This window comes from Heloderma suspectum, chromosome 1, assembly GCF_057233095.1.
Source record: "Heloderma suspectum isolate Gila_16-S chromosome 1, 16-S_ref, whole genome shotgun sequence".
In the NCBI taxonomy this organism is placed as follows: domain Eukaryota; kingdom Metazoa; phylum Chordata; class Lepidosauria; order Squamata; family Helodermatidae; genus Heloderma; species Heloderma suspectum.
In genome coordinates, this window is record NC_139458.1 from 333195151 (window position 1) to 333205334 (window position 10184).

Consider the following 10184-nt stretch of genomic DNA (forward strand, 5'->3'; position numbering starts at 1 on the left):
CAAATTAAGATCTTCTTCGCACAACCAGGAGATGAAAAAGTAAACCTGTTTCTGGACTGGACCACTTCAGACTGCAGGTGGAATCTTGCATTATTGACTGCTCCTCCATTATATAGACGAAGACGAAGTCCTGAACATGGACAACTAGCAGAGAGAAGGGTCCCAGCCTCAGCTCTGAGAAATAGGTATGTACAGTTAAGGGGTTGAAGACCATAAGGTGAAAGGGGCACTTTGCTCCCGGGCCACTGTAACGCCTTTCTGGTTTGTGACATATTGGCTGCTTCTGCTCCCATATAGTCCATCTTTTCTCCACAGTCATGGGAAGTAGAAATTTCCTATATTTCTACAAAAACTGAGAATTCTGAATATACTTCCAAATTTTGCCCAGACATATTAGGTCCTGCATTGTGCACTATGCTATATAAGCTGGCAAATATAGTTTACACCACTGTAAGACTATCATCACTAAACAAAACCCACAGCAGCTGGGGAAACTGTCACTATATCCAATAATCATGCTCAATATCTCTGTAAGCAAGCATGTCTATCTGCCAACTTCCTTCTGCTCAATTGCTTTACCAGCATGGGCAAAAAAGGTACCATCAGGATCTTGGAAAGTCTGAGAAACCTATGACTTTTGCACAGAACACACAACTCCCAAAATGCAGCATCATGCTAGTAACAGTAGAAAGAGAAAGGATTGCTCAATTCCGATTAAAGAGCCATTTTGACATCTGCATTTTGTAGGCTAATCCTCACTTCCATCTCCACTTATTTGCATGTTTCAAAATTACACGTTTAAGCCATGCTGCAGTTTTCAAATGTTCCTACTATTTAGTGCACATAATGCTTATGACTATGCTTCCTGGAAATAAATGACTACCATTTTCACTTACGCTTATTTCCAGCACTCACAACATCCTTTGGTGGTAACCATTTTGTATCTACAGACAGAATTCAGTCCTGCGTTTTGTTTTCCCTTGTCATACTAGCAGCATAAAGTTAATCCAGTCTATTCCAAGCCAAGCAAAAAGGAACTGGAGTGTAATGTTCTTCAGGCTCTGCACATGTTGTAAACAACTCCTGAAGGTCAACTACAGTTCATATTTCTTTCTTTTATGACACATCTAGGCACCATTTATGGCAAATTTTCTATTTTTCAATGGCTGAGTATATTTCTGCTTCACATGCTTTTTTCTGCTCTGATTCCAAAGGGTTGGCGACACATGCCACCAGACCCTTGTTTTGCTATATCTGTAATCAGGACCTCTGGGGACAAGTATTTTCAGAGGAAAGAAATATCCTTGCCCTTGAAAGAGAGCCTTCAAATTGCCATTTACTTTATTTGCAGTAGCACTGCACCAATGTGAACCACAAGCTGTTTCAGTGATGTATTTATCCTTAAACTGCTCAAGTTTGTTGTGCTTGGGTCAAGCAGGACCACAAACCTATAGGAGGAAGCAAAGAGTAAAGTAAACTACCTGTTGTCATTTCTTTATTGCTCTGAGGGAACAGGAAAGAGACCTACCTGCAGTAAAAGCAGCTGCTCCAAAGGTTTTAAAGGAACCATACATCACTAGGATCCTTGAAAACTAAAAGCCTAAAGCTGGGTCAGGGGGTCCTTTTTCAAATTTCACAAATGCTCCCAATGGTCTCCATCTGTGTGTGCACTATATCTATATGAGGAACCTATGCTCAGTAAGACTGGATACTTTCTAGGGTCAAGAGTTCTTTAGAGGCTAATTGAGTACTCCTCTATTTACCCTAGTCCAGACCCATTTTCAGTCTCTTCTCAGCTCCTTTCCCAAGAGAGAGAGAGAGAGAGAAAGAGAGAGAGAGAGAGAGGGAAGAGCACCTCCAAGATGGTGCTAGGCACAGACACAGTTTTTTTTCTAGTGTGGGGTGAAGAACCTCAGGCCTGGGGGCCAAATCCAGCCCACCTGGGGTTCCATAGATGGCCCCACCCCTGCCCCCTACCCCCACCCCTTTCCCCCAAGCACCAATCATTTGGTTGTTTCCCAGCTTTTTGCCATTCCCCCCCCCCATTTTAAAAGATTGAAATACCCTTCTTTTATCATACCTTTCCAAGACATTTATTGTAAGCTCATGATTCCTCACTCACTATAGTTTGTGGGTGCTTTACATGACATCCTCCTCCTCCAGGGCCTCTGCCGTGCTCTGCAACCAGGATTGAGGGGTGGGGGGTTCCTAATGAGGAAAGTCTGGTACATCCTGAATGGCAGCATGAAACCCTGATGCATTTCCATATTTCCACTGTACCAAAGCACCATCTAGTGGTTGTGTAATGAAATATTTAGAAAGGTAGAGAAGGACCCTCCTCCCGCAAAAAACACACACATAAAGGAGCCAATCTTAATTCCACAAAGAATCAGGAAGCAGAAGCCTCAGTAGAGTGGTGGGTTAAAAGCCTCCAGTAGAAAAGCCCTTCATTATTGGCCGTAACAGCTTTAAACTACAATATGCTGGTAATTTTTGTATTTTTGGCCCCACCCCCTTTGCCTCTGGCCCCGATTAAGTGTCTGCTTGATGCGGCAATCAGGGTGAAGGTAGTGATGCAAGTTAGTTCAAGTTGAATGTATTAACTGCCTTAGCTGTAGGGCGTTAGCAATTCTACACAGCCAGTACAAAACCAATCCAAACCACAAAAAGCCTTTCATGATTCTGAAGTTCCTCAGGCGAAGCAAGCTTCTAACAGCAGCTCATCAACATTATAGTAACAGCATAGACCATCCATTTTTAATCCACTGGTTAGGTGAAAGCAGTCTGCACATGTTCAACGGACTTTTTCTGTCTCCAGAGACAAGTGTGTGTAAGGGAGATATCTCAGTAATCGTTTCTACTTGAGTCATCTCCAAAGCCAGGAACTCACCCTACATGTAAGCTGAGAGATCACAGTTGCTGGCTGTGCAAATATTTGTGATCTCAGAGACACATTTTCCACAGCCTAGTCTCATTATAATATTTTTTTTTCAGTTGTGCAAGCCTTCCTAGATATCCTTGAGTGTGGGTTCATACAAGCAACCGTTTTGTGTGGACTGGAGGCTCATAGATTGTGGCCAGTATTGTGAGGATTGGTGAATGTGATGTGGGTCACATAGTCCTGTTCTCCTCCTCCAATTTGTACAAGCTCTCTCTGCTGCTCCCAAGTCAGGACTCCCAACAAGCAAGTGTACTGTGTGAAGCAGGAACTGCTGGATCTTGGCCATGGCAACCGAAGACTGGAAAAATATGCATTCCCTGAAGTCACAGAAATTCAGCCACTGACAAAGAGGCCTCACAGTCTAGTTGGTGACAGGTAGTTTTTAGCCCATTATGAGCATTTCAGCATGGAACCTCAACTCATAAATTGAATAATAAATAAATGAAGGATGAATGTAAGCATTGTGGAGATTGTTGTTTGCTCCCATGACCATTTTTCACCAAATTTGGCTCCCCATTGGACCAGCCCCAACTGGACCAGCCCCAAGAGGTTTACCATGTCAGCCCCTCATCTCCCTAGTCCAACCATGCACCAAATGGCAGCCTGCCATGCAAACTAGCTGGGGGTCAGAAATAATAGGGCAGGCAGGCAACTGTAGCAAACTGTGCTGTTGTGCAGTCTGGTTCAGCTGTAAATCCGGACAGGAATGTCCAGGAAGGGCAGGCATATTAGATAGACAATGCTATTCTGACCAGGAAGAGTGTGCCAGACCTACAGGCAATTATTAGCCCTGTTCAAGCATCCTTGGCTGGGAGACCACTTGTGTATCTTGAACTGCTTTGAGGAAGAAATGGAAATGCTGTTTTTAGAGTAGCCCTATTCAGGTGTTCGCCTGCACGTGGGAGGGCTTAAAGTGGGTAGGGGGACAGGGCTGTGCATGCTGGGTCCGCCTCCTACATCTCCTGGAGCACGGGCCCCACTCTGCTCCGTTCACACTTGACCATGTTGAATTGGCAAGCTCTGAAAGAGAATTCTACCGCACGGTTGTGGAGCTTGCTTTACCAGGGTTCCCAGCTGTATGTAAAGTTCTACTTGCATTCAAGCTAATGTGAGTAGAACTCCCTTTCAGACCTTACTGATTCAACACAGCACAGTCTGAACTGAGAGGGACAGGATCCACATGCTGGGAGACACAGTGAGGGGGCCACCTTGCATGGCTCCATCCGTCTACCCACTTTAAGCCTTCACATGGTCAGGCAAATGCCTCAAGAGGACTACTCTAAAAAAAGTGTTTCCATTTCTTCCTCAAAGCAGTTCAAGATACATAGCTGGTCTCCCAGCCAGGTAGTGGTGAAGTCCAGAGCTACTTAGGGCCAAACCAGATGACCTGGGAACAGCCATCTTTTTTCTTCATGTGCCTGCCCCATTCATATATAAAGCAAGGGTGGGGTAATCTTTACAACAAAAGGTGTGCACAGGTAAGCCAGACTGGGGGAAAATGTGCCTGAAGGAATGGGGTTTTAGTCCTGCTTTGAATAGACTCATTGAAATGAATGGGACTTAAGTTCACCTAACACTGGATACAACCCATGGACTGTGGGTAGGAACTGCTGGCAATGGTACAGCTAGGTAAGTTAGGCCAGGGACTTACTGTTCTTATGGACCCCCCCCCGCGCTTTAGTTGACCATGTGTACCATACAACTAAAATGTCTCTTCTTCCCCCCATCATGCCATGCCATGCTTTACAACTGCTTCTACATTCCTGCTAAGTTAGAGCAAACATCATCATCTTAAAAAATGTCAACCCTGATCGAAAAGAAATATTGTGAGCATACACAGTTTCACATTTGAAACTCAAGGAATAAAACTGTGTTTGCTCCTGCTGCCCTGATGCGAAACACATTTACTTTGGAATAAGCACCATTTTGTTGTAGAAAGAGATAACGTATTCCTAAAGTAAAAATAATAAAATGAGCATCTGTAATCAAGTACATGGCCTAGCTGGCCACCCTTGACTATAAAAAGTTTTTGTGTTTCTTTAAATAAGAAGACAGAAAGGATGCTGCAGTGAGCATCAGCCCTGGCACATCCATGCCAGTCCAGGACCTGACACCAGGCCTGACTGCCATTTCTCCCATCACCGACCACTTTGTGGGTGGTCATTTGTCGGGAGATTGGCCTACAGGGCCCTGGACTTCAGCCCCAAGGTCCAGCCCTGGCTGCACCATTGACAACAGGGGAGGCGGGACAGTTCAGTTCTCTATTAGAGCCACTTCCCCTCCTTGGGCTTTATTAAGGGCTTCTTCACACGGAGCTTTTATCCTGCTATTGAGATTGCTCCTCACGGAAGTTTGCGGGTCATCATCAACCTCCAAGGCACATCCAGAGGTATGTCCTGGTTATTCCATGTTAAAAAGATCTGGAAAAAAATGAGGTATAAAAAAAAACTCTGATTGTTATGCTATTAAACCAGCTACTAGATGGCGCTGTTTCATTGAGTTCTATTAAAATTAAAAACTTCCCCTCTCAGCAATCATGTGGTTGCCATCTGGGAGCCCGCTGTAAATGTGGAAATGCTCCACAATGGTAGGTCTGCAGGTTTTTTCTTTAATGTAAAGTCAGCCTAAGGCTAAGTGATTAGAACAGAGACTTTGAACAATCAAGGCTACCCCCTTCCACATCTACTTTATCCTTTCGTTGCAAAGGTAAAACTGTAGCAGGTGTTTCCAGACCTTTGCCAAATACAAAATCCAGGTGGTGTGACTGAGCTGGTTTGTCCTTCCCTAAACCCACCCATGAAGGTCTGGAATGACAGAGTTGCAGTGGGATGTTGCACTATTATACAGTTACAGTAGTTGCAGTAAAGCCTGACATTTTGTGTGTGCAAGTGAAGAATCCATGCTTCTATACTTAATGGCATCTTTATTAAGGCAGAGGGGGACACCCACCTAGAATTACCATCTTATTGCCAGCACAGTTCTACCATTAACTTTTTAAAAATGTTATGGGTTTGAGTCAGCAACTCTGAAACTGAATTTTCCTCCCTTAAGGGAATGATGAAAAACACAGGGGGGGAAAAATTCAATCTAGTGCTAAGAATTTATATGACAAGCGTTGGCTAGAAGGGATTCTTTCCTTTTTTTTAACTGACACATTACAAATCCCTAAAAATACAAGCTGAGGGAGGCTATGCCAAGAAATCTTGATGACTAAAAGAGAGAGAGAGAGAGAGAGGAAGATTAAGGGCTCTGTTACTCAATGATCTGTCTGATGCCAAGGCTGGAAACTGGTCACATCTTAAATGAATGACTTGGGCCAGAGTATCACTTGTCGATATACCAGGGATCTTTGGAGTAGGATGACCAGGTGCTAAGGAGGGTAATGTTCCTGTACTGTTAATAGGATCAGGATTTGCAGCCTGAGGGCCCAATTCACTTTAGGAGAAGCTGTCAGGGGCTTCATTCCAGCGATTGGCGGGGTCAAAGGATGCAGGGCCCAAACACCAGCATATTAGAGCTTAAAGGTCTTACTGCCAGTAACTCAGCCTTAGGAGAGGCAGTTCAGGCTTTTTGAATGGGGGAAATGGTGCACACACTGGCAAACCACCAAATGACTAGCAATCAGGGGAAAAGGCATGGGGCAGGGGAAGGGGACATGGCCATCTGGAAAACCCCAGAGGCCTGGATTGAGATCCCGGCTGGCCAAGATTTGGCTTGTGGGCCTGAGGTTCAATATGCCTGAATTGGAGAATGAGTTGCAGTAAAATTTCTGGGCTGAATTAAGGATAGCTAGAGACAGGGGTGAGGTATCGATAGGAGGCTTATGGAAGACAGAAGAATATTTGATAAGTGAGGAGTTGACACCGCAGAGGAAATCTTTCATCGTTTTTCTGTCTCGTCACAACTTTGGCTAATAAAGGCCTACGTTTGCCCTTGAGATTTTGTACCAATCTGATAGCCCTAACCTAAATCTCCATTCGCTACAAAGATGTTAAGCCATTCAATGTGCCGGAGAACTGATTCTGGATTCGGGAGCTATAAGTTCAACTCCCAAAGGAGACTTCTGTCAGGACCAGAAGTCAGGCAAAGTCCATGTAGAATTCTTTTTGAATTCACAGCCCCTGTTCTGAACAACATCGCTATTTCTTACCTATCTATATATTAACACGGAGCACAACTTTTTGTTCACTCTCTTTCGATCCCTAAATATATTCTGATTGAGTTTGGAACAGTCTCAAAATAAAGCTTCCAATGCCTAGATTTGCAGAAAAATAACCATACCCCCGAAAATAAATCAACAGCTTCGCACTTAATTGTTAAAGTTCATAATAATTTGTATTGCGGAGCCAAATGGGTAGGTAATACACGATCACATGCATTCACTATTGATGTCTACAATTTCAGAAAAATATATGTTTTTAAAAATTAGTTGAAACGTCGATAATTAAATGTTAAAGTTTTTAATTTAGGCACGGTCTCACTCCTCGCTGTATTGTGATGCAATTACCTTGCAATGCTGATCTATGTATGCTCCCCAGCACAGCTAATGCTCCCCACATTACCTCAGTCAAAACCTGTCCAGGGGGTTTCCCCCACCAAATTCCAGTAATGGGTGGGGCCAGAGCCAAAAGTGGGTGGAGCCAGAGAAAAACTGGGTAGAGCTACAGAATACAACAAGGGGAAAAAGACATTTGCATCCAGGCATTCTCCTTCACCAATTTGCATGAGCCCCACTTTTTATTCAGAATTAATCAATAATTGTAGTTAGAGTAATTAATATTGGCAACCTGGGGTGGGGCCAATTAAGGGGCGTGGCCTTGGAAGAGCCTGGAGAGCTGGATTGGGAGACCAGAGGTTCCGCATCCCTAACTCTACTGCATGTGATAGGATGTATGCCAGGGGTGCTGAATCTCTTTCAGCTCAAGGACTGAATCCAATTTTGGAGAAGCTCTCGGGCAGGGATGTACAAAAGTCACTTACCTTTTCGAAGGGTGATATTTGTGGTGGGGGGGAGGCGCTCTGTCCCTCCCCCCGAAATTCTGGCTGGGGGGGAGGCGCTCCGTCCCTCCCCCCCGAATCCTGGCCGGCCGGCTCCGCTCCGCAGGGATTCTGTGGAGCCGCCGGCTGGCTCCACCAGCAGCCGGGCATCCGGCCGCTGGCTAGCAGGGATGCAAATGTTTTTTGCAAATGGATGCAAATGCAGGGATGCAAATGCAGGGATGCAAACGTCCCTGCAGTCAGCCGTGATAGGCTACGTAAATGTTTATGTAGCCTATCACGGTGTTTTTTTAAAATCTAGCCGTGACAGGCTACGTAAATCTTTACGTAGCCTATCACGTTTTTTTTTTTAAACTGGAAATGGCGGCGGCGGCAGCTGGTCGGAAGACCGGCTGCCGCCGCCACCGCACCGCCGCCAGAGCCACCGCTGGAGCCGCCGCCAGGAAGATCCGCCCAAGGTAAGTCCCGTCCCGGGGGGGGGGGCAGACCGTTCCGCCACCGATTTCAGGGGGCCGATTGCGCTGGCATTCGGCCTCCCCGAGATCCGTGGCGGAATTCTCTGACATCCCTACTCTTGGGGGCCGTATTCCAGCAGTGGGCAGAACCAAAGGCAAAGAGGGGGCCCAAAAGACCAAAACTTCAAGCCTATTGTAGCTTAAAGCCCTTAACTGCCAGTCACTAAGCCTTAGGAGAAGCATTTCAAGCTTTTAGAATGGGGAGAAAACTGCACAAAAGCTGGGAAACCACCGAACAATCAGTGGTTGGCGAAAAGGGTATGTGGCCATCTGCGGAAACCTGAAGGGTCGGACTGGGACCTGAAGCAGGCCGGATTTGGCCCCAGGTCTGTGATTCTGCATCTCTGATGTGTGCAATCCGCAGTGTCCCTGTCTAGGGAGAATGTATGGTGTATCTCCTTCAGATACAGAAAGACATTTTCTTAGTCTACTATTACTACAAGTTCTTGGTGCCACCAGTTACGAAGATATCAGAACATACAATGGGGTAGTATATGATACTTTTAAAGAAGCAGCTCAAGGAGGTAATTTACTAATTGAAGATGCAGAATGGCAAAGATGGGAGCCAGTGTGGTGTAGTGGCTAGAGTGTTAGACTAGGAGTCGGGAGATCCGGGTTCTAGTCCCCACTCAGCCATGGAAGCGCACTGGGTGACTTTGGGCCAGTCACAGACTCTCAGCCCAACCTACCTCACAGGGTTGTTGTTGTGAGGCTAAAATGGAGAGGAGGAGGATTATGTACACCGCCTTGAGTTCCTTAAAGAGGAAAAAAGGCAGGATATAAATGTAATAAATAATAATAAATAATGTTTAGAGATAAATAAATAATGATAAAATCCATATTTAGTACTTGAATTAACACTTTGAATTCTTTACATGCACTTCCGTTATGAAATCTTTCACTGTATGATATATATTAAAATGTGAAGTGATTCCTTTAGCACTCAATATCTCGAGTTCCACTTGACCTATTTACATATATATATTTAAAGGATTTACCACACAGATTTGGCAAAAAAAACCCAAAAATCACTTTTGGGGCCAATTTCATCAAAATAATTGGAAAAATATGTTTTCCTATTATGTGTAGCTCCAAAACTGTGGGTCATAGCAATTTCCGTTTTGTTTTTTAAAAATGCTTTCAGAACTGAACAACTTTATCTCTCACCATACCAGTCTATCTCTAATGGTTTTAATACAAATTGAATACAAAGTTGTGAAATCTCAAGATCGGGTAAAGCAACTGATTAACGAAGTTACTAAGTCATAAGTTACACACACTGGTTGTGAAATTTTTCACAACAGATACAGCTAGTACAAAATAAATACACATACACACACTTCCACAACACCAACTGCAGTGGGTTTTAGTTAGCTTGTGACTGTAACACAAGCATTCTGCACAGAAAAATGCAATTATTCTAGATTTTATAAAAACTATTAGCACAACATTTCCATCCCAAAATTTGTATCCCAAAATTACTTTAAAAAGAAAAGGAGGAGCAAAAATAAAGAAGTTAATATAAAAAGAATAAACATCTGCTTTTCACAGGCTTACCTAGCTTTTATGATGAGCAGAATTCAAATTCCGTTGTGGAGGTCTCTTTGTTTTTGCTTCTTTTGTGATTTGTACTTTGGCAGAATAAGGGTGGCTGGTTTCCCTTCTTTCAAGCAACTAGTCTTCAGTGTTTTTACAGCAGTGCTTACTACAGAAACTATAGCTCTTGAAAT